Source organism: Macaca nemestrina, chromosome 18 (genome assembly GCF_043159975.1).
Source record: "Macaca nemestrina isolate mMacNem1 chromosome 18, mMacNem.hap1, whole genome shotgun sequence".
Taxonomy (NCBI): domain Eukaryota; kingdom Metazoa; phylum Chordata; class Mammalia; order Primates; family Cercopithecidae; genus Macaca; species Macaca nemestrina.
Window position 1 is genome coordinate 28,062,933 of NC_092142.1, and position 12,208 is coordinate 28,075,140.

The window sequence follows — 12,208 nt, forward strand, 5'->3', positions numbered from 1 at the left end:
CTTTTATCGAACTGGAGCTGCTTCTTGCTGAGCAAGGCTAACTCATAGGCAGGGTGCCCAGAACCAGGCTTGTGGGTTGGTGGCAACTGTATTTATACCCACTTTCAATCACATGCAAATTAAGGGGTGGGTTAATGCAAATCAAGAGGCAGGTTATTCAGAACTTTCTAGGAAAGGGGTGGTAATTTCTGGGTCATTGAATGGAAAAGGACAATAGCCTCTGGGTCATTGCTATGGCATTTGTAAACCGTCATGGCTCTGGTGAGAGTGTCTTAAGCTAATGAGCAATGAGGGCAGCTAGGGATGGCTTTTTTGGCCATCTGCTGGCCTGCCAATTTTTTCACCTTATCCTTTTGGGACCCGGAAATAACTCCTGCCAGTTTCCTAGTTTATTTTTGTTCTTTTTTTTTTTTTTTTTGAGACAGAGTCTGGCTCTGTCGGCTGGTCTGGAGTGTGGTGGCGCTATCTTGGCTCACTGCAACCTCCGCCTCCTGGGTTCAAGAGATTCTCCTGCCTCAGTCTACAGAGCAGCTGGGATTACAGTCCAGCACCACCACACCCGGGTAATTTTTGTATTTTTATTAGAGATGGTGGTTTCACCATGTTGGCCAGGCTGGTCTTGAACTCCTGACACCAAGCGATCTGCCCGATTTGGCCTTCCAAAGTGCTGGGATTACAGACATGAGCCACCATGCCCAGCCTCTTTTTTTTTTTTTTTTTTTTTAATGAGACGGAGTTGCTCTCTTTCACCCAGACTGGAATACAATGGTGCAATCTCAGTTACTGCAATCTCTGCCCCCCAGGTTCAAGCAGTTCTCCTGCCTCAGCCTCCTGAGTAGCTGGGATTATAGGCACCCACCACCACATCTGCCTAATTTTTTTGTATTTTTAGTATAGACAGGGTTTGGCCGTGTTGGCCAGGCTAGTCTCAAACTCCCGACCTCAGATCCACTTGCCTCGGCCTCCCAAAGTGCTAGAATTACAGGTGTGAGCCACTGCACCGACCTCCTGTGGAATTTCTCAGCCAACTCCACGCCCTTGCTGCTGCTGCACTCCCCCTCCTCCTCCCTAGTCCATGCCTCCATCCTCGTAAGAATCTGGCAGATCAGGGTAGGGGGAGCCTAGGGATGAAATATGACCAGCCCCCACAGGCCACTCCACAGGGCCACCCTCACCCTCACACACCCGGTGAGAACCCTTGAAGTCAAGTCCTCCAATTACCAATTTCTATGCCACAAACCACCTCCAAACTTAATGACCTCAGATAGCAATACTTATCCTTCTCACAATTTGCATTGGGCAGGGCTCCGTGGGGACAGCTCGTCCCTACTCTATTTGGCACCAGCTGAGTGGCCTGAAGGCTGAGGCTGGAATGATCTGAAGATTGGCTCCTTTACATGTTATAGTTGATGCTGTCTGTCACTTGGGACCCTAGCTAGGACTTTAACCAGGGCACCTCCATGTGTGTTGGGCTCCCTCACAACATGGTGGCTGGGTTCCAAGGGTGAGTACAGGGAGGAGAGGGAAAAGGGTGGGGATAGGGAGAAAGAGAAAGAAAGAGAGAGACAGAGGAAAGAGAGCTTTACCTCTTTTATATTTTCAACCTAGCCTTGGAAGTCATAGTGTGACACTCCTGATGCATTCTGCTTGCGAGGATTCAGTCACTAAGGCTAACCCATATTCAAGAGGAGAGGAATTAGACTTAATCTTTTCAATAGAAGGAGTGTTAAAAATTTTGCAAACTTCTTTTTTTTTTGAGACAGAGTCTTGCTCTGTCGCCCAGACTGGAGGGCAGTGGAACGATCTCAGCTCACTGCAAGCTCCACCTCCTGGGTTCTTTTTAGTAGAGACGGGGTTTCACCATGTTAGCCAGGGTGGTCTCGATCTCTTAACTTTGTGATCCACCTGCCTTGGCCTCCCAAAGTGCTGGGATTACAGGCGTGTGCCACAAAACCCAGCCACCTCTCTCTTTTTGATAGAAGCTCATAACTTTATTTGGGATCTGATTTGGATAAGACTGCCTTAATAAAGGAATATACATCTCTCCTGGGATGATAAAATATTTTTGTTTTTTTTGAGACAGTCTTGCTCTGTTGCCCAGGCCCAAATGCAATGGTGTGATCGCAGCTCACTGCAGCCTTAAACTCCTGGGCTCAAGTGATCCTCCTGCCTCAGCCTCCCATGTAGCTGGGACTACAGGTGTGTGCCACCACATTCAGACAATATTTTTTATTATTTTTGTAGAGATGAGGTCTTGCTATGTTGCCCAGGCTGGTCTTGAACTCATGGGCTCAAACAATTATCCTGCCTTGGCCTCCAAAAGTGTTGGGATTCTAGACATAAGCAACACCACCCAACCGATAAATGACTTTCTGTCTTTTCTGATAAATCCTTTTTTTTTTTTTTTTTTTGTTTTGTTGTTGAGACGGAGTCTCGCTCTGTCGCCCGGGCTGGAGTGCAGTGGCCGGATCTCAGCTCACTGCAAGCTCCGCCTCCCGGGTTTACGCCATTCTCCTGCCTCAGCCTCCCGTGTAGCTGGGACTACAGGCGCCCGCCACCTCGCCCGGCTAATTTTTTGTATTTTTAGTAGAGACGGGGTTTCACCGTGTTAGCCAGGATGGTCTCGATCTCCTGACCTCGTGATCCGCCCGTCTCGGCCTCCCAAAGTGCTGGGATTACAGGCTTGAGCCACCGCGCCCGGCCGATAAATCCTTTTTGAGGTAAAGACAAGGGTCCTTTGGGTTGAGTACTCTGATCTATACAGAATTTACATTCTGGGCTGGGTGCCATGGCTCACGCCTGTAATCCCAGCACTTTGGGAGGCCAAGGCAGATGGATCACCTGAGGCTGAGAGTTCAAGACCAGCCTGGCCAACATGGGGAAACCCTGTCTCTACTAAAAATTACAAAAATTAGCTGGGCCTGGTAGTGGGTGCCTGTAGTCCCAGCTACTTGGGAAACTGAGGCAGGAGAATTGCTTGAACCTGGGAGGTGGAGGTTGTAATGAGCCAAGATCATGCCACTGCACTCCAGCCTGGGCGACAGAACAAGACTCCCTCTCAGAAAAAAAAAAAAAAAAAAATTACATTCTGTTTGTGAGGGATGTCTTCTGGTAAATTTACTTTTGCTTTGGTCTGTGTTCCCAGTTTGGATTAACATTTTTGGGAACACTCTTATCTTGGTTTCTTTGGATTTGGTTTGACTCTTTTCTCCTGCTTATTTCTAAAAATCTCCCAAGAGCAAAAATAAACATTCCAACCAGTGGGTTCAGGATGGCTAACGTAAGCCACTAGGGTAGTTCCTGCTGTCTAAAACACCAGACTGAACTCCTAATATCCCATAAATTACAGCATTTATAGGGTTGTCTTTGCTCTCAAGTCATAAATAAGAAATGGAATGGGGACAGCACGGTGGCTCACACCTGTAATCCCAGCACTTTGGGAGCCCGAGACATGTGGATCACATGAGGCCAGGAGTTCGAGACCAGCCTGGCCAGCATGATAAAACCCCATCTCTACTAAAAATACCAAAAAAAAAATTTAGCTAGGCATGGTGGCGGGCACCTGTAATCCCAACTACTTGGGATGCTGAGGTAGAAGAATCACTTGAACCCTGGAGGCAGGAGTTGCAGTGAGCTGAGATCGCGACACTGCACTCCAGCCTGGATGACAGAGCAAGACACTGTCTCAAAAAAAAAAAAAAAAAAGAAAGAAAGAAAGAAAAAAAAAGATAAAGAAATGGAATGGGATTCTCAAACATGAAGGCATACCAGGATTTCTGGTTTTTGTTGTTGTTGTTGTTTTGGGTTTTTTTTTGAGATGGAGTTTTGTTTTTGTTGCCCAGGCTGGAGAGCAATGGTGCCATCTTGGCTCACCACAACCTTCGCCTCCCGGGTTCAAGTGATTCTCCTGCCTGAGCCTCCAGAGTAGCTGAGATAACAGGCATGCACCACCATATCCGGCTAATTTTGTATTTTTAGTAGAGACGGGGTTTCACCATGTTGGCCAGGCTGCTCTCGAACTCCTGACCTCAGGTGATCCTCCCACCTCAGCCTCCCAAAGTGCTGGGATTACAGGTTTAAGCCACCATACCTGGTCAATGCCAGGATTTCTAGGACTCCAGTTAGCTACATATTATGGCTCATTCTTGTGCACATTTTAAAACTGATGAACAAAATTACATCAAGGAAAATTCAGAGCTCAAATGGTCATTATTCATAAAACCTACAACTATAGAGCCTTCTAAGTTCTCTTTCTCTCCCTTTTATTTTATTTTATTTTCTGCCTGCTTTGAATCTGCTAACTTTTCCCCCAGTGTTGAGATAAAACTCACTGCTTATGGCATTCAAGTCAAGGTTAAATAAAAGTCTTAAAGGGCTTTTGAATTACAACTCCATGGTAACCAACAACCTAGACAACTTTTTTAAAAAGATAGTATCTTGCTATGTTGTACGGGCTGGAGTGCAGTGGTATGATCGTAGCTCACTGTGACCTCAAACTGCTGGGCTACAGCAATCCTGCTGCCTCAGCCTCCCGGGTAGCTAGTACTAACTGGTGCACAATATTCAGACCAGTTAGCCTTTTTTTTTTTTTTTTTTGAGACGGAGTCTCGCTCTGTCACCAGGCTGTAGTGCAGTGGCGTGATCTTGGCTCACTACAAACTCTGCCTCCCTGGTTCAAGTGATTCTCATGTCTCAGCTTCCCGAGTAGCTGGGATTACAGGCATATGCCACCACACCCAGATAATTTTCGTATTTTTAGTAGAGATGGGGTTTCACCATGTTGGCCAAGATGGTCTCAATCTCCTGACCTCGTGATCTGCCCACCTCGACCTCCCAAAGTGCTGGGATTTCAGGCGTGACAGCTAGCCAATTTTTTTTTTTTTTTTTTTTTTTTTGAGACGGAGTCTCGCGCTGTCACCCAGGCTGGAGTGCAGTGGCCGGATCTCAGCTCACTGCAAGCTCCGCCTCCCGGGTTTACGCCATTCTCCTGCCTCAGCCTCCCGAGTAGCTGGGACTACAGGCGTCCGCCACCTCGCCCGGCTAGTTTTTTGTATTTTTTAGTAGAGACGGGGTTTCACCGTGTTAGCCAGGATGGTCTCGAACTCCTGACCTCGTGATCCGCCCGTCTCGGCCTCCCAAAGTGCTGGGATTACAGGCTTGAGCCACTGCGCCCGGCCTGCCATTTTTTAAAAACACAAAATTAGGTTTGCCTAACAATTGCTTAGAGTGATGAAACACTTAAGTGAAAAATTAATAATCTGAAGAAAAAGGCTGGGCGTGGTGGCTCACGCCTGTAATACCAGCACTTTGGGAGGCTGAGGCAGGCTGATCACTTGAGGTCAGAAGTTGGAGACCATGTTCCTGCTCAACATGGCGAAACCCCATCTCTACTAAAAATACAAAAATTAGCCAGGTGTGGTGGCGCATGTCTAGTCCCAGCTACTCAAGAGGCAGAGGTGAGAGAATTGCTTGAAACCAGGAGGCGGAGGTTGCAGTGAGCCGAGATCGCGCCATTGCACCCTGGCCTGGGCGACAGAGCGAGACTCTATATCAAAAAAAAAAAAAAAAAAAAAAAAAAAGAAAGAAAGAAAGAAGAAAGAGAGAAAGAGAGAAAGGAAGAAAGAAAAATAGCTAGACAAATGTTTGTAAGGCCAGGCGCAGTGACTCACGCCTGTAATTCCAACACTTTGGGAGGCTGAGGCGGGCAGATCACGAGCTCAGGAGTTTGAGACCAGCCTGACCAATATGGTGAAACCCCACCTCTACTAAAAATATGAAAAATTAGCCAGGCGCAGTGGCACGTGCCTGTTGTCCCAGTTACTCGGGAGGCTGAAGCAGGAGACTCTCTTGAACCCGGGAGGCGGAGGTTGCAGGGATCCGAGATCGCGGCACTGCACTCCACCCTGTGCAACAGAGCAAGACTCAGTCTCAAATAAAATAAAATAAAATAAAACACCAAAAAAGAAGTTTACAAAAGTTAGACTCTCTCAGATCAAAGAAGTTGAAACCTTGAGCTCAGAGCAATAATGTAAGGTATCTCTGTCCAGCAAAAAAAAGTCACTTTTTCTGCCACACAGAGGCCAAAAAGCAAAAGCAAAAACAAAACAGAACAAAACACCTGTTAAAATTCTTTCCTGCCCACATTTGCTAATCAAACCAGACCAGCAAACAAAAGGCAGATGTGTTACTAGTTCCAGGGTACTTAGATATTTTGTATTTCTTATGTAATTTAGCCAATCCTGGCTATAATGTAAACAATTGAAAATTTAACACTAAACTCATTTGAAACTGAGAAAAAAATTGTTTTTTGAGACAGTCTCACTCTCATGCCCAGGCTGGAGTACACTGGCACAAACACAGCTCAACCTCCTGAGCTCAAGCAATTTTCCTGCCTCAACCTCCCCAGTTGAATCCTGAGCTGGAACTACGGGCATGAACCAGTACGCCCAGGTAATTTTCTCATTTTTTGTACAGATGAGATCTCACTTTGTTGCCCAGTCTGGTCTTGAGCTCATGGGTTCAAGCAATCCTCCCACACCAACCTCCCAAAGTGCTGGGGTTACAGGCACTAGCCACCTCACTCAGCCGAAACTGAAAAAAAAAAAAAAAAAATTCTTTTTAATGTGTAAAAAAGTTTTCGTTTTTTGTTTTTAAAAAAAATTAAACTGCCTTGGAACTGCTTTACCCAAAATTTTGGTCTGCAGCCTTCATCAGATTACTTATTGGGGGAAATAAAATTTAGCCATGTGAACAGGTCCAGTTTTATCAGAAGTATAATTTGGATCCAACTGTCTTTTATAAACTGGTGAGCTTGCCGGGCACAGTGGCTCACGTGTGTAATCCCAGCCCTTTGGGAGGCTGAGGCGGGTGGATCACCTGAGGTCAGGAGTTTGAGGTCAGCCTGGCCAATAAGGCAAAACTCTGTCTCTACTAAAAACCACAAAAATTAGCCGAGCGTGGTGGTGCACTCCTGTAAGCCCAGCTACTCGGGAGGCTGAGGCAGGAAAATCGCTTGAACCTGGGAGGCAGAGGTTGCAGTGAGCCAATAAAATAAACTGGTGAGCTTGTGTTACTAAGTCATGACTCACATTCTAAAATGAAAGTTATAAGACCTTTATGTGTGTGTATACGTGTTTTTGTTTTGTTCTGTTCTGTTTTTGCTTTTTGTGTTTTTTAAATTTTTATTTCTTAAGTACAGATGGGGGTCTTAGTTTTGGGTTTCTTTGTTTTTGTTTTTTTTAAGACACAGTCTCACTCTGTCGCCCAGGCTAGAGTGCAGTGGAACAATCTTGGCTCACTGCAACCTCCACCGCCCAGGTTCAAGCAATTCTCCCACCTCAGCCTCCTGAGTAGCTGGGATTACAGGCACCCGCCACCGTGCCCGACTAGTTTTTGTATTTTAGTAGAGACGAGTTTCATCATTTTGGCCATGGTTGGCCAGGCTAGTCTGGAACTCCTGACCTCAGGTGATCTGCCCACCATGGCCTCCCAAAGTGCTGGGATTAACAGGCATGAGCTACCATGCCCAGCCGGGGTCTCTCTATGTTTACCCAGGCTGGTCTAGAACTCCTGGGCTCAAGCAATCCTCCTGCCTCGGCCTCCCAAAGTGCTAGGATTACAGACATGAGCCACCATGCCAGGCCTGTATGTGTGTTTAGATGTGTTTATGCATATGTACGTGTATTATGCAAAATATCTGACATAGTTGGCCAGAAATCCTTTAAGAAATTCTACTTATATATTTGGGTGCTCATATAGTTGCAAATATTGTTGGGTGCAGTGGCTCATACCTATAATCCCAGCATTTTGTGAGGCCAAGGTGGGAGGATCACTAGAGACCAGGAGTTCAAGACCAGCCTGTGCAACGTAGCAAGACCCCAACTCTACATGAAATTTAAAAATTAGCTGGGCATAGTGGCCTGTGCCTATAGTCCCAGCTACTCAGGAGGCTGGGGTGAGATGATCACCTGAGCCCAGGAGTCTGAGGGTACAGTGAGCTATGATTGTGCCACTGCACTCCAGCCTGGGTGACAGAGTAAGATTCCCTTTGTCTGTTAAAAAAGAAAATATATACAAGTTACTATGTGTGTGTGTTTATCTGTGTGTTTATGTATATATATATATATAGAGAGAGAAATTAATCCAGATGTCTTTTACTTCCTGTGACTTAAGTAAATCTTTAATCTTTAATAAATAAGCTGGTTTTAAAACTATTGGTAAAATAGGCGGGGCCCAGTGGCTCACACCTGTAATCCCAGCACTTTGGAAGGGTGAAGTGAGTAGATCACCTGAGGTCAGGAGTTTGAGATCAGCCTGGCCAACATGAGGAAAACCTGTCTCTACTAAAAATACAAAAAAAGTAGCCGGGTGTGGAGGCAAGTGCCTGTAATCTCAGTTACTTGGGAGGCTGAGGCAGGAGAATTGTTTGAACCCGGGACGCAGAGGTTGCAGTGAGCTGAGATCGTGCCACTGCACTCCAGCCAGCTTGGCTGAGGAAAATGCTCTCTCTCTCAAATAAATAAATAAATAAATAAATAAATAAATAAAGTATTGGTAAAATAAAAATAGAAATGTCTTCAGAATTGTCATCATACATTTTTGCTTGGTTCACTGGTCGGACAGTTTTATATTTATCTCCACTAGATGTTTTAAGGTTTCAGGGTCTGACACACGGGTTATAAGACTATAAATCAAATTTCTAACAAAATGACCTGTGTTTGTATAATTTTTTGTTGTTGTTAGAGATAAGGTCTTGCTCTGCTGTCCAGGTAGCATGATATAACTCACTGTAACCTCGAACTCCTGCGCTCAAGTTATCCTCTGCCTCAGCCTCTTGAGTAGCTAGGACTACAGGCACATGGAACCATGCCCAGCTAATTTTTTTTTTTTTTTTTTTTTTTTTGGTGGAGATGGAGTCTCATTGTATTGCCCAGGTTGGTCTTGAACTACTATCCTCAAGCAATCCTCTTGCCTCCCAAAGTGTTTGGATTAGGCTAGGTATGGTGGCTTATGCCTATAATCCCAGAACTTCAAGACACTGAGGTGGGAGGTCTGCTCCAAGCCTGGAGCTTGAGACCAGCCTGGGGAACATAGTGAGACCCCATCTCTATTTAAATTAAAATGGGCCGGGCGCGGTGGCTCAAGCCTGTAATCCCAGCACTTTGGGAGGCCGAGACGGGCGGATCACGAGGTCAGGAGATCGAGACCATCCTGGCCGACACGGTGAAACCCCGTCTCTACTAAAAAATACAGAAAAAACTAGCCGGGCGAGGTGGCGGGCGCCTGTAGTCCCAGCTACTCGGGAGGCTGAGGCAGGAGAACGGCGTGAACCCAGGAGGCGGAGCTTGCAGTGAGCTGAGATCCGGCCACTGCACTCCAGCCTGGGCGGCAGAGTAAGACTCCGTCTCAGAAAAAAAAAAATAAATAAATAAATAAATAAATAAATTAAAATGGCTGGGCATGGTGGCTCACACCTGTAGTCCCAGCACTTTCAGAGGCCGAGGCAGGTAGATCACCTGAGGTCAGGAGTTCAAGACCAGCCTGACCAACATGGCAAAACCCCATCTCTACCAAAAATACAAACATTAGCTGGGCATGGTAGCAGGTGCCTGTAATCCCAGCTACTTGGGAGGCTGAGGCAGAAGAATCACTTGAACTTGGAAGGCAGAGGTTGTAGTGAGCCGAGATCATGCCATTGTACTCCAGACTGGGCAATAGAGCAAGACTCTGTCTCAAAAATAAATAAATAAATAAATAAATAGACAGGCATGGTGGTGCGCACCTGTAATCCCAGCTACTTGTGAGGCTGAGGCAGGAGAATCACCTGAACCCAGGAGGCAGAGATTGCAGTGAGCTGAGATGGAGCCACTGCACTTCAGCCTGGGCAACAGAGCGAGACTCTGTCTAAAAAAACTTTTTAAAAAATTAATTAAAAGAAAAAGTGAGGCAAGGCATGGTGACTCACGCCTGTAATCCCAGCACTTTGGGAGGCTGAGGCAGGTGGATCACAAGGTCAGGAGTTTGAGACCAACATAGTGAAACCCCATCTCTACTAAAAATACAGGTGGTTTGCACCTGTAATCCCAGCTACTCAGGAAGCTGAGGCAGGAGAATTGCTTGAACCTGGGAGGCAGAGGTTGCAGTGAGCTGAGACTACACCACTGCACTCCAGCCTGGGAGACAGAGCGAGATTCCTCCTCAAAAAAAAAAAAAAAATCTGTGTCTCCTGAGTTATCAAGAAATTACTCATATGTTTAAGCTTCTTACTTAGGTGAACACCTGATTGTCACAGGCTATAAAAATGATTAACAGGGAAGTAACTTGAAATAATGACTATCCTTGCCTAATATCTCAGTTTTCATAAATAATCTAGAGAAACTGTTAAAAATAAACTATGTAATGGATAATTTCTTATAAATAAATTTTTCATGGAACTTTAAATATTCTATTATGTTCTATTAAATTAACTATTAGATATTCATTAGATGTGTGGATTATTTCCAAGTAAGAAGAAATAACTGAAACAAATTGCTGAACATAAATGTTTTTGGTTGGCTTCTTAAAATTTTTTTTTTTTGAGACGGAGTCTTGCTCTGTCGCCCAGACTGGAGTGCAGTGGCGCGATCTCGGTTCACTGCAAGCTCCGCCTCCCGGGTTCACGCCATTCTCCTGCCTCAGTCTCCTGAGTAACTGGGACTACAGGCGCCCACCAACATGCCTGGCTAATTTTTTGTATTTTTAGTAGAGACGGGGTTTCACTGTGTTAGCCAGGATGGTCTCGATCTCCTGACCTTGTGATCCGCCCGCCTCGGCCTCCCAAAGTGCTGGGATTACAGGCGTGAGCCACTGCCAACTTGGTGCGTGGGCGGGGAGCCAGTGAGCTGGGAATGCTGACTGGTCAGAGATGAAATCATGGAGAGTTGGAGCTGTCTTCTTGCAGAGTCAGTTCTGGGTGGGGGCCACAAGACCAGATGAGCCAGTTTATTGATCTGGGCGGTGCCAGCTGATCCATCAAGTGCAGGGTCTGCAAAATATCTCAAGCACTGATCTTAGGAGCAGTAGGGACGGTCAGAATATTTTAGCCTGCAGCTGCATGACTCCTAAACCATAATTTCTAATCCAATGGCTAACGTTAGTCTAGTCCCCAGGCAAGAAGGAGGTCTGCTTTGGGAAAGGGCTGTTACTGTCTTTGTTTAAACTATAAACTACAAACTAAGTTTCTCCCAAAGTTAGTTCAGCCTACGCCCAGGAATAAACAAAGACAGCTTGGAGGTTAGAAGCAAGATGGTGTCGGTTAAGCTAGATCTCTTTCACAGTCTCAGTCCTAATTTTGCAAAGGTGGTTTCCCCCGAACTCTCCATCTCCACCTCCTCCCACCAGGGCTCAAAATCACCAGGACGGGGCAGTCTGACTGATAATGTCTTTTCATTCATTTATTTTATTTATTTTGAGATGGAGTCTCGCTCTGTTGCCCAGGCTGGAGTGGAATGGCACGATCTCGGCTCACTGCACCAGGTTCAGGCGATTCTCTTGCCTCAGCCTCCTGAGTAGCTGGGATTACAGGCACGTGCCACCACGCCTGACTAATTTTTGTATTTTTAGTAGAGACAGGGTTTTGCCATGTTGGCCAGGCTGGTCTCAAACTCTTGACCTCAGGTGATCTGCCCACCAAAGTGCTGGGATTACAGGTATGAGCCACCTCGCCCAGCCCAGGGATTTCTAACTATTCTTCCACCACCCCGGCCACCACATGCTGACCCACACATACATTGGTCATGCCACTTTGGTCATGTCATCTGCTTTCTTTAGGCCTTAACTTTGTCATCTGTGGATAAGTGAGTCAAACTAGAGAATCTCAGAAAGTCTCCTGGACTCCAAAGTCTGATGACATCTCGTCACACTCTGCTCTAGACTCCTCCCACCCTCAGCCCCAGGAAAGAGGGACAGACATGAGGCTAGTCAGTGTTTTGGAAACAAGCCCACGCCTGTTTTTATACCCTGGACTCCTCCCAGAGGCCTGACATTTTTGTTACCCAAGCCTCACCTCACTGATATTTTCCAACCAGAATGGGGGCTAAATGGTCTGAAGAGAGAGAGACTTATGTTAATTACAAGTATGAGGCAGGAGCCAGTGTGGTAGCTCACACCTATAATCGCAGCACTTTGGGAGACGGAGGCAGGAGGATATCTTGAGGCCAGGAGCTTGAGA